We start from the raw sequence: 10,543 nt of genomic DNA on the forward strand, positions 1-10,543 counted from the left end.
TTGATGGAATTTGTCTCACATTTAGATCTTTCATCCATTTTGAGTTTATCTTTGTGTATGGTGCAAGAGAGTGGTCTAGTTTCATTCCTCTGCATGTGGATGTCCAATTTTCCCAGCACCATTCATTGAAGAAACTATCTTTCTTCCAATGGACAGTATTTCCTCCATAATTGAATATTAGTTGAGCATACAGTTGAGGGTCCAGTTCTGGATTCTCTATTCTGTTCCATTGATCTATGTGTCTGTTTTTGTGCCAGTACCACGCTGTCCTGATGACAACAGCTTGGTAGTACAACCTGAAATCTGGCATTGTGATGCCCCTAGCTATGGTTTTCTTTTTTAAAATTCCCCTGGCTTTTTGGGGTCTTTTCTGATTCCACACAAATCTTAAAATAATTTGTTCTAACTCTCTGAAGAAAGTCCATAGTGTTCTCATAGGGATTGCATTAAACGTGTAAATTGCCCTGGGTAACATTGACATTTTCACAATATTAATTCTGCCAATCCATGAGCATGGAATATTTTTCCATCTCTTTGTGTCTTCCTCAATTTCTTTCAGAAGTGTTCTATAATTTTTAGGGTATAGATCCTTTACCTCTTTGGTTGGATTTATTCCTTGGTATCTTATGCTTTTGGGTGCAATTGTAAATGGGATTGACTCCTTAATTTCTCTTTCTTCAGTCTCATTGTTAGTGTCTAGAAATGCCACTGACTTAAGGGCATTGATTTTGTATCCTGCCATGCTACCAAATTGCTGTATGAGTTCTAGCAATCTTGGGGTGGAGTCTTTTGGGTTTTCTATGTAGAGTATCCTGTCATCGACAAAGAGGGAGAGTTTGACTTCCTCTTTGCCAATTTGAATGCTTTTAATGTCTTTTTGTTGTCTGATTGCTGAGGCTAGGACTTCCAATACTATGTTGAATAGCAGTGGTGAGAGTGGACATCCCTGTCTTGTTCCCGATCTCAGGGGAAAGGCCCCCAGTGCTTCCCCATTGAGAATGATATTTGCTGTGGGCTTTTCGTAGATGGCTTTTAAGATGTCGAGGAAAGTTCCCTCTATCCCTACACTCTGAAGAGTTTTGATCAGGAATGGATGCTGTATTTTGTCAAATGCTTTCTCTGCATCTAATGAGAGGATCATATGGTTCTTGGTTTTTCTCTTGCTGATATGATGAATCACATTGATTGTTTTATGAGTGTTGAACCAGCCTTGTGTCCCGGGGATAAATCCTACTTGGTCATGGTGAATAATTTTCTTAATGTGTTGTTGGATCCTATTGGCTAGTATCTTGTTGAGAATTTTTGCATCCATCTTCATCAGGGATATTGGTCTGTAATTCTCCTTTTTGGTGGGGTCTTTGTCTGGTTTTGGAATTTAGGTGATGCTTGCCTCATAGAACGAATTTATAAGAATTCCATCTCTCTCTATCTTTCCAAACAGCTTTAGTAGAATAGGTATGGTTTCTTCTTTAAACGTTTGATAGAATTCCCCTGGGAAGCCATCTGGCCCTGGACTCTTGTGTCTTGGGAGGTATTCGATGACTGCTTCAATTTCCTCCCTGGTTATTGGCTTGTTCAGGTTTTCTATTTCTTGCCTGTTCCAGTTTTGGTAGTTTGTGGCTTTCCAGAAATGCGTCAATTCTTCTAGATTGCCTAATTTATTGGGGTATAGCTGTTCATAATATGTTTTTAAAATCGTTTGTATTTCCTTGGTTTTGGTAGTGATCTCTCTTTTCTCATTCATGATTTTATTAATTTGAGTCGTCTCTCTCTTCTTTTTAATAAGGCTGGCTAATGGTTTATCTATCTTATTAATTCTTTCAAAGAACCAACTCCTGGTTCTGTTGATCTGTTCCACAGTTCTTCTGGTCTTGATTTCATTCAGTTCTGCTCGAATCTTTAGTAACTCTCTTCTTCTGCTGGGTGTGATCTATTTGCTGTTTTTTCTCTAGCTCCTTTAGGTGTAAGGTTAGCTTTTGTATATGAGTTCTTTCCAGTTTTTGAATGGATGCTTGTATTGCGATGTATTTCCCCCTCAGAACTGCTTTTGCTGCATCCCAAAGATTTTGAATGGTTGTATCTTCATTGTCATTAGTTTCCATGAATCTTTTAAAATCTTCCTTAATTTCCTGGTTGACTCTTTCATCTTTTAGCAGGTTGATACATAACCTCCACGTGTTTGAATTCCTTCCAAAGTACTTGTGATTTATGTCTAATTTCAAGGCATTATGTTCTGAGAATATTCAGGGGACAATCCCAATCTTTTGGTATCATTTCAGACCCGATTTGTGACCCAGTATGTGGTCTATTCTGGAGAAAGTTCCATGTGCACTTGAGAAGAATGTGTATTCAGTTGAGTTTGGATGTAAAGTTCTGTAGATATCTGTGAAATCCACCTGGTCCAGTGTATCATTTAAAGCCTCGTTTCTTTGGAGATGTTGCGTTTAGAAGACCTATTGAGTGTAGAAAGCGCTAGGTTGAAGTCACCACGTGTAAGTGTATTATTATCTAAGTATGTCTTATCTGTGGTTATTAATTGATTGATATATTTGGCAGCTCCCACATTCGGGGCATATATATTGAGGATTGTTAAGTCCTCTTGTTGGATAGATCCTTTAGGTATGATATAGTGTCCCTCTTCATCTCTCACTACAGACTTTGGGGTAAATTTTAGTTTATCTGATATAAGGATGGCTACCCCTGCTTTCTTTTGAGGACCATTTGAATGGTAAATGATTCTCCAAACTTTTATTTTCAGGCTGTAGGTGTCCTTCTGTCTAAAATGAGTCTCTTGTAGACAGCAAATAGATGGGTCCTGCTTTTTTATCCAGTCTGAAACCCTGCGCCTTTTGATGGGGTCATTGAGCCCGTTCACGTTCAGAGATACTATTGACAGATATGAGTTTAGTGTCATCAGGATATCTATTTAGTCCTTGTTTTTGTGGATTGTTCCACTGAACTTCTTCTTAACGGGGAATTTTAAGGGTCCCCCTTAAAATTTCTTGCAGAGCTGGTTTGGAGGTCACATATTCTTTCAGTTCCTGCCTGTCTTGGAAGCTCTTTATCTCTCCTTCCATTTTGAATGAGAGCCTTGCTGGATAAAGTATTCTTGGTTGCATGTTCTTCTCATTTAGGACCCTGAATATATCCTGCCAGCCCTTTCTGGACTGCCAGGTTTCTGTGGAGAGGTCTTCTGTTACCCTAATACTCCTCCCCATGAAAGTCAGGGATTTCTTGTGTCTTGCTGCTTTAAGGATCTTCTCTTTATCTTTGGAATTTGCAAGCTTAACTATTAAATGTCGAGGTGTTGAACGGTTTTAATTGATTTTAGGGGGGGGCATCTCTCTATCTCCTGGATCTGAATGCCTCTTTCCCTTCCCAGATTAGGAAAGTTTTCAGCTATGATTTGTTCAAATACATATTCTGGCCCTGTGGCCCTTTCCGCGCCCTCGGGAACCCCAATTAAACGTAGGCTTTTCTTCATCAGGCTGTCGTTTATTTCCCTTAATCTATCCTCATGGTCTTTTAATTGTTTCTCTCTTTTTTCCTCAGTTTCCCTCTTTGCCATCAAATTGTCTTCTTATGTCACTCACTCGTTCTTCCACCTTGTTAACCGTCATCGTTAGGACTTCTAGTTTGGATTGCATCCCATTCAATTTATTTTTTATTTTCTGCCTGGTTAGATCTAAATTCTTCAGTCATGAAGTCTCTTGAGTCCTTTATGCTTTTTTCTAGAGCCACCAGTAGCTTTATAGTGCTTCTGAATTGGCTTTCTGACATTGAATTGTAATCCAAATTTTGTAACTCTGTGGGAGAGAGGACTGTTTCTGATTTTTTCTTTTGAGGTGAGGTTTTCCTTCTAGTCATTTTGCTCAGTGCAGAGTGGCCAAAAACAAGTTGTATTGGGAAAAGGAGAAAAAGAGAGGAGAAAAAGAAGGAAAGAAAAGAGAAAAAGAAAAATGAAAAAAGGAAGAAAAAAAGAGAAAGAAAAAGAAAGAAAGGAAAAAAAGGTGTGGGGGAAGCAAACAGAAATCAAAAAGAGAAAAACAAAACAAAACAAAAACCACGGGGGAGTATCTTCTGATTCTGTAGTCTTTAAGTCCCTTGACTTCCCCTGGAACTGGTCGGTCTAGGTGGTCTACTGCGGGGAGGGGCCTGCTGTGCTGATTTTCAGGTGTTAGCACTTGGGGGAGCTGCTCTGCCCCTGCCTGGTGCAGGGCTCACTGGGGGTTGTTTACCCCGTGAGGCCCCAGGAGGAACAGCCCCAGTGCCTATGGAAGCTCTGGAAGCCTGGATTCAGCCTCCGCAGGAACTACGGGGCTCTCCGTCTGCAGGGCCTGGAGGCTCCGGGGCGGGGCCGCTGATCTGCTCAGCTCGGGGCAGGAGCTTCCTTACTGTCCTGGGCCCTCCCGGCCTCTGCCTGTCCCGGGGGAGGCCGGATCCTGGGCTGTGTCCCGGCGCCCTGTGCTCCGGGGCCTGCGCTGGTGGATTCGCGCTCCCGCCCCGCAGCCCCCTCCGCGGAGCCGCCGCCCGAGCCCCTCCGAGCTGCTCCGGCCCCGCCGTGCGCGCTGCAGCCCTTAGGGAGCTCGGCGGCTCTCCCCGGGGCGCAGGAGTCTGTTAGTGTCCCAGGGAGCCCGAGGGCATCCCCGCCCTCCTGGGTCCTGCTCTAACTCCCTGCGGGCCCCTTTCCCCCGGGAAGGTTGGTGCAGCTGTGCTTCTCCGGGACGGGGCTCTCCTGTCCTGGGGACACTCGCCCCGGCCTCAGCCTGGCTCCTCGCGGGGCCCCTCCCCCTGGAGGCCTTTTGTTCCTTTATTTCTTTTTCCCCGTCTTCCTACCTTGATAGAAGCGCGAACTCTTCTCACTGTAGCATTCCAGCTGTTCTCTCTTCAAATCTCAGGCCGAATTCGTAGATTTTCAGGATGATTTGAAGGTTATCTAGGTAATTTGGTGGGGACAGGTGACTTGGGGACCCTACTCTTCCACCATCTTGCTCCCCCTCCTTAATTTGGTTTTTAATTGATTGATATAGTTGGCTGCTCCAACATTAGGGGCATAAATATTTATAATTGTTAAGTCTTCCTCTTGGATAAACCCTTTGAGAATGATATAGTGTTCCTCTGCATCTCTTATGAAATTCTTCAGCATAAACTAATTTATCTGATATGAGGATTGCTACCCTCCTTTCCTTGAGGACCATTTGGATTGTAAATGCCTCTGCACACCCTCATTTTCAGTATGGAGGTGTCCTTATGTCTAAAATGAGTCTCTTATAGACTGCATATAGATGGGTTTGGGGTTTCTTTTTTGTGTGTGATTCCCTGTGACTTTGGATGGGATCATTTAGCCCGTTCATTCTCAGAGTAACTGTTAAAAGATACGAATTTAGACAGAGTCAAAATGGCAGAGGAGTAGGGTCTTCAACTCACCTAGTCCCCCCAAATTACCTAGATAACTTTCAAATCATCCTGAACACCTACAAATTTGACCTGAGATTTAAAGAGAGAATAGCTGGAATGCTTCAGAGAGAAGGGTTTTCACTTCTAACAAGGTTGAAAGGTGGAAAAAAAAATTAAAAAGAATCAAATGGGGGAAGGGCCCCTCAAAGAGCCAGGCTAAGGGGGTGGCGAGTGCCTCCAGGACAAGAAAGCCCAGGCCCAGAGAAGTGGTAACTTTAAAAATCCATAACGGATTCTTCCAAGACAGAAAGGCACTCAGCAGGGAACTTGGGCAGAACTACAGGAGCCTCCAGTCTCCCAGAGTCACTAACAGAGGAAGTGCTCCCAGGGGATAATGCAACACTGAATGTGGGCCGAGCTCAGTAAAGGGCTGGAGAGTGCACCCGGCGGGGAGAAGCTGGTCCGGTCAGGTGGAGCTCCAGCTGGAGGGGGCTGCGGCCTGCTGCCTTCCGGAGCTACAGCCCCAGGAGTGGGATTCCAGTAGCACAGGCCCCAGTTCCCAGGGTGCCAGGGGACACAGCCCAGTACCCTGTGCTCCTTCCAGGACAGGCGGAGGTGGAGAGGGCACAGGACAGTGAGGAATTTTCATTTTCTGCTCTCTGACCTTGTCAAAATCAGCTAGGGTAAATTTACTCAGGTCGTGGTTGATATTTTTGACTTAGCCCACTCACACATCCACTCTGCACAGAGCAAAGTGACTAGAAGAAGAATTCACCACAAAAGAAAGAATCAGAAATAGTACTCTCTGCCACAGAGTTACAGAATATAGATTAAAATTCAATATCAGAAAGCCAAATCAGAAGCACAATTATAAAGCTACTGGTGGCTATGGAAAAAAAGCATAAAGGGTTTTACAGATTTCGTTACTGCAGAATTTTGATCTAATCAGAACAAGATTAAAAATAAAAAAACTAAAAATAAATTAAATGAGATGCAATCCAAACTTGAAGTCCTAACAACTAGGGTTAATGAGGTGGAAGAAAGATGAGTGACATGGAAGACAAGTTGATGGCAAGGAAGGAAGCTGAGAAAAAAAGAGAAAAACAAGTAAGAAAACATGAGGAAAGATTAAGGGAAAAAATGATAGCCTCAGAAGGAAGAATCTACCTATAATTTGGTTCCAAAAATGTCAAAAGGGCCAGAGGGCCAGAAAGCATAATGAACAAATCATATCTGAGAAATTCCCTAATTTGGGAGGGAAACAGGCATTCAGATCCAGGGTATAGAGAGGCCGCCCACCAAAATCAATAAAAACTGTTCAACACCTCGAGATTTAAGAGTGAAACTTGCAAATTCCAAAGATAAAGAGAAAGTCCTTAAAGCAGCAAGAGACAAGAGATCCCTAACTTATATGGGGAGAAATATCAGATTAACAGCCGACATCTCCACAAAGACCTGGCAGGCCAGAAAGGGATAGCATGATATATTCAGGATACTAAATGAGAAGAACATCAGCCAAGAATACTTTATCCAGAAAGGCTCTCATTCAGAATATAAGGAGAGATAAAGAGCTTCCAAGATAGACAGAAATGAAAGAATATGAACAAACTCTGTAAGGAATATTAAGGGGGTTTCAGACTACATAAAAAAGCAAGACCCATCTATTTGCAGTCTACAAGACACTCATTCTAGACCTAAGGACACCTATAGCCTGAAAATGAAAGGTTGGAGGCTCATTTACCATTCAAATGGTCCTCTAAAGAAAGCTGGGGCTAGCAATCCTCATATCAGATAAATTGAAGTTTATCCCAAAAACTGTAGTAAGATATGAAGAGGGACACTATATCATACTCAAAGGGTCTATCCACAAGAAGACCTAAAAATCATGAATATTTCTGCCCCTAATGTGGGAGCTGCCAAGTATATCAATCAATTAAAAACCAAAGTAAAGACATACTTAGATAATAAAACACTAATAGTATGAGACTTCACCATGGCACTTTCTTCAAATGGCAGCTCTTCCAAGCAGAACATCACCAAAGAAACAAGGGCTTTAAATGATACACCGGACCAGATGGATTTCACATATATATACAGAACTTTGCATCTGAATACAACTGAATACACATTCTCCTCAAGTGCACGTGGAACTTTCTCCAGATTGATGACATAGTGAGTCACAAATCAAGTCTCAAAAGACCCCAAAAGACTGGGGTTGTCCCCTGCATATTCTCAGACCACAATGCTTTGAAACTAGAACTCAATCACATGAAGAATTTTGGAAGAAACTCACACGCATGGGGTAAAAGCGCATCCTACTAAAAGTTGAATGGGTGAAATTAAAGAATTAAAAAGATTCATGGAAACTAATGAGAATGAAGATACAGCCATTCAAAAATCTTTGAGACACAGCAAAAGCAGTACTAAGAGGGAAATACATTGCAATACAAGCATCCATCAAAAAATTGGAAAAAACTCTCAAATACTGAAGCTAACCTCGCACCTAAAGCAACTGGAGAAAGAACAGCAAATAAAACTTACACCAAGCAGAAGAATAGAGATAATAAAGATTCGAGCAGAACTCAATGAAACAGAGACCACAGAAGAACTGTGGAACAGATTAACAAAACCAAGAGTTGGTTCTTTGACAGAATGAATAAGATAGATAAACCATAAACCATTAGCAACCTTATTAAAAAAAAGACAAAAGACTCTAATTAATAAAATCATGAATGAAAGAAGAGAGATCACAACCAACACCAAGAAAATACAACCAATTTTAAAAACGTATTATGAGCAGCTACACGCCAATAAATTAGGCAATCTAGAAGAAATGGATGCATTTCTGGAAAAACAAAAATTACCAAAACTGGAATAGAAAGAAATAGAAAACCTGAACAGGCCAGTAACCAGGGAGGAAATTGAAACAGTCATCAAAAACCTCCCAAGACACAAAAGTCCAGGGCCAGATGGCTTCCCAGGGCATTCTATCAAATGTTTAAAGAAGAAACCACACCTAATCTACTAAAGCTGTTTGGAAAGATAGAAAGAGTTGGAGTACATTGAAACTCGTTCAATGAGGCCAGCATCACCTTCATTCCAAAGCCAGACAAACCCCACCAAAAAGGAGAAATACAGACCAATATCCCTGATGAACATGGATGCAAAAATTCTCAACAACATACAAGCAAGGAGGATCCAATGGTACCTTAAGATTATTCACCATGACCAACTGGGATTTATTCCTGGGATGCAAGGTTGGTTCAACATTTGTAAAACAATCAATGTGATAGATCACATCAACAAGAGAATAAACAAGAACCACAGCATCCGCTCAATAGATGCAGAGAAAGCATTTGACAAAATACAGCATCCATTCCTGATCAAAACTCTTCAGAGTGTTGGGACAGAAGGAACATTCCTCAGCATCTTAAAAGCCATCTACAAGAAGCCCACAGAAAATATTCTCAATGGGGAAAACCCGAGAGCCTTTCCTCTAAAATCAGGAACATGACAGGGATGTCCACTCTCACCACTGCTATTCAGCATAGTACTAGAAGTCCTAGCCTCAGCAGTCAGACAGCAAAAGGTAAAAATATGCATTCAAATTGGCAAAGAAAAAAAATTAAAAAAAAAACAAATTGGCAAAGAAGAAGTCAACCTCTCCCTATTCACAGATAACATGATACTAAATATAGAAAACCCAAAACTGCATCCCAGTTTTGGTAGAACTCACTCAGCAATTTGGCAGTGTGGCAGGATACAAAATCAATGCCCAGAAATCAGTGGCATTTCTATGCACTAACAATGAGACTGAAGAAAGAGAGATTAAGGAATCAATCCCATTTACATTTGTACCCAAAACATAAGATACCTAGGAATAAACCTAACGAAAGAGGTAAATTATATATACCCTAAAAACTACAAACCACTTCTGGAGGAAATGGAGGAAGACACAAAGAGATGGGAAAATATTCCATGCTCATGGACTGGAAGAATTAATATTGTGAAAATGTCTATGCTACCCAGGGTAATTTACACATTCAAAGCAATCCCGATCAAAATACCATAGACTTTCTTCAGGGAGTTGGACCAAATAATCTTAATATTTGTCTGTAATTGGAAAAGACCCTGAATAACCATTAAAAAAGAAATGGACTATTAAAAAGGGGGTTATTAAAAAAGAAATCCAGAACCGGGGCATCACAATGCCGGATTTGAAGTTGTACTACAAAGCTATGTTCATCAAGACAGTATGGTACTGGCACAAAAACAGACACATAGATCAGTGGAATAGAAATGAGTACCCAGAAATGGCCCTCAACTCTATGGCCAACTAATATTTGACAAAGCAGGAAAGACTATCCACTGGAAAAAGGACAGTCTCTTCAATAAATGGTGCTGGGAAAATTGGACAGCCAGTGCAGAAGACTGAAACTAGACCACTCTCTTACACCATACACAAAGATAAACTCAAAATGGATGAAAGATCTAAATGTGAGACAAGATTCCATCAAAATCCTAGAGGAGAACACAGGCAGCACCCTTTTTAACTTGGTCACAGCAACTTCTTGCAAGATACATTCATGAAGGCAAGGGAAACAGAACTATTGTAACTTAATTAGGATAAAAATCTTCTGCAGAGCAAAAGAAACAGTCAGCAAAACTAAAAGACAACCTACAGAATGGGAGAAGATATTTGCAAATGACCTATCAGATAAAGGGCTAGTATCCAAGATCTATAAAGAACTTATTAAACTCAACACCAAAGAAACAAACAATCCAATCATGAAATGGGCAAAAGACATGAAGAGAAATCTCACAGAGGAAGACATAGACATGGCCAACAAGCACATGAGAAAATGCTCCCCATCACTGGCCATCAGGGAAATACAAATCAAAAACACAATGAGATACCACCTCTCTCCAGTGAGAATGGGGAAAATGAACTATACAGGAAACCAGAAATGTTGGAGAGGATGCAGAGAAAAGGGAACCCTTTTGCACTGTTGGTGGGAATGTGACCTGGTGCAGCCACTCTGGAAAACTGTGTGGAGGTTCCTCAAAGAGTTAAAAATAGATCTGCCCAATGAGCCAGCAATTGCACTTGGGGATTTACCCCAAAGATAAACGAAAGTGAAATTCA

The sequence above is a fragment of the Nyctereutes procyonoides genome, unplaced genomic scaffold, assembly GCF_905146905.1.
Source record: "Nyctereutes procyonoides isolate TBG_1078 unplaced genomic scaffold, NYPRO_anot_genome, whole genome shotgun sequence".
Classification (NCBI taxonomy): domain Eukaryota; kingdom Metazoa; phylum Chordata; class Mammalia; order Carnivora; family Canidae; genus Nyctereutes; species Nyctereutes procyonoides.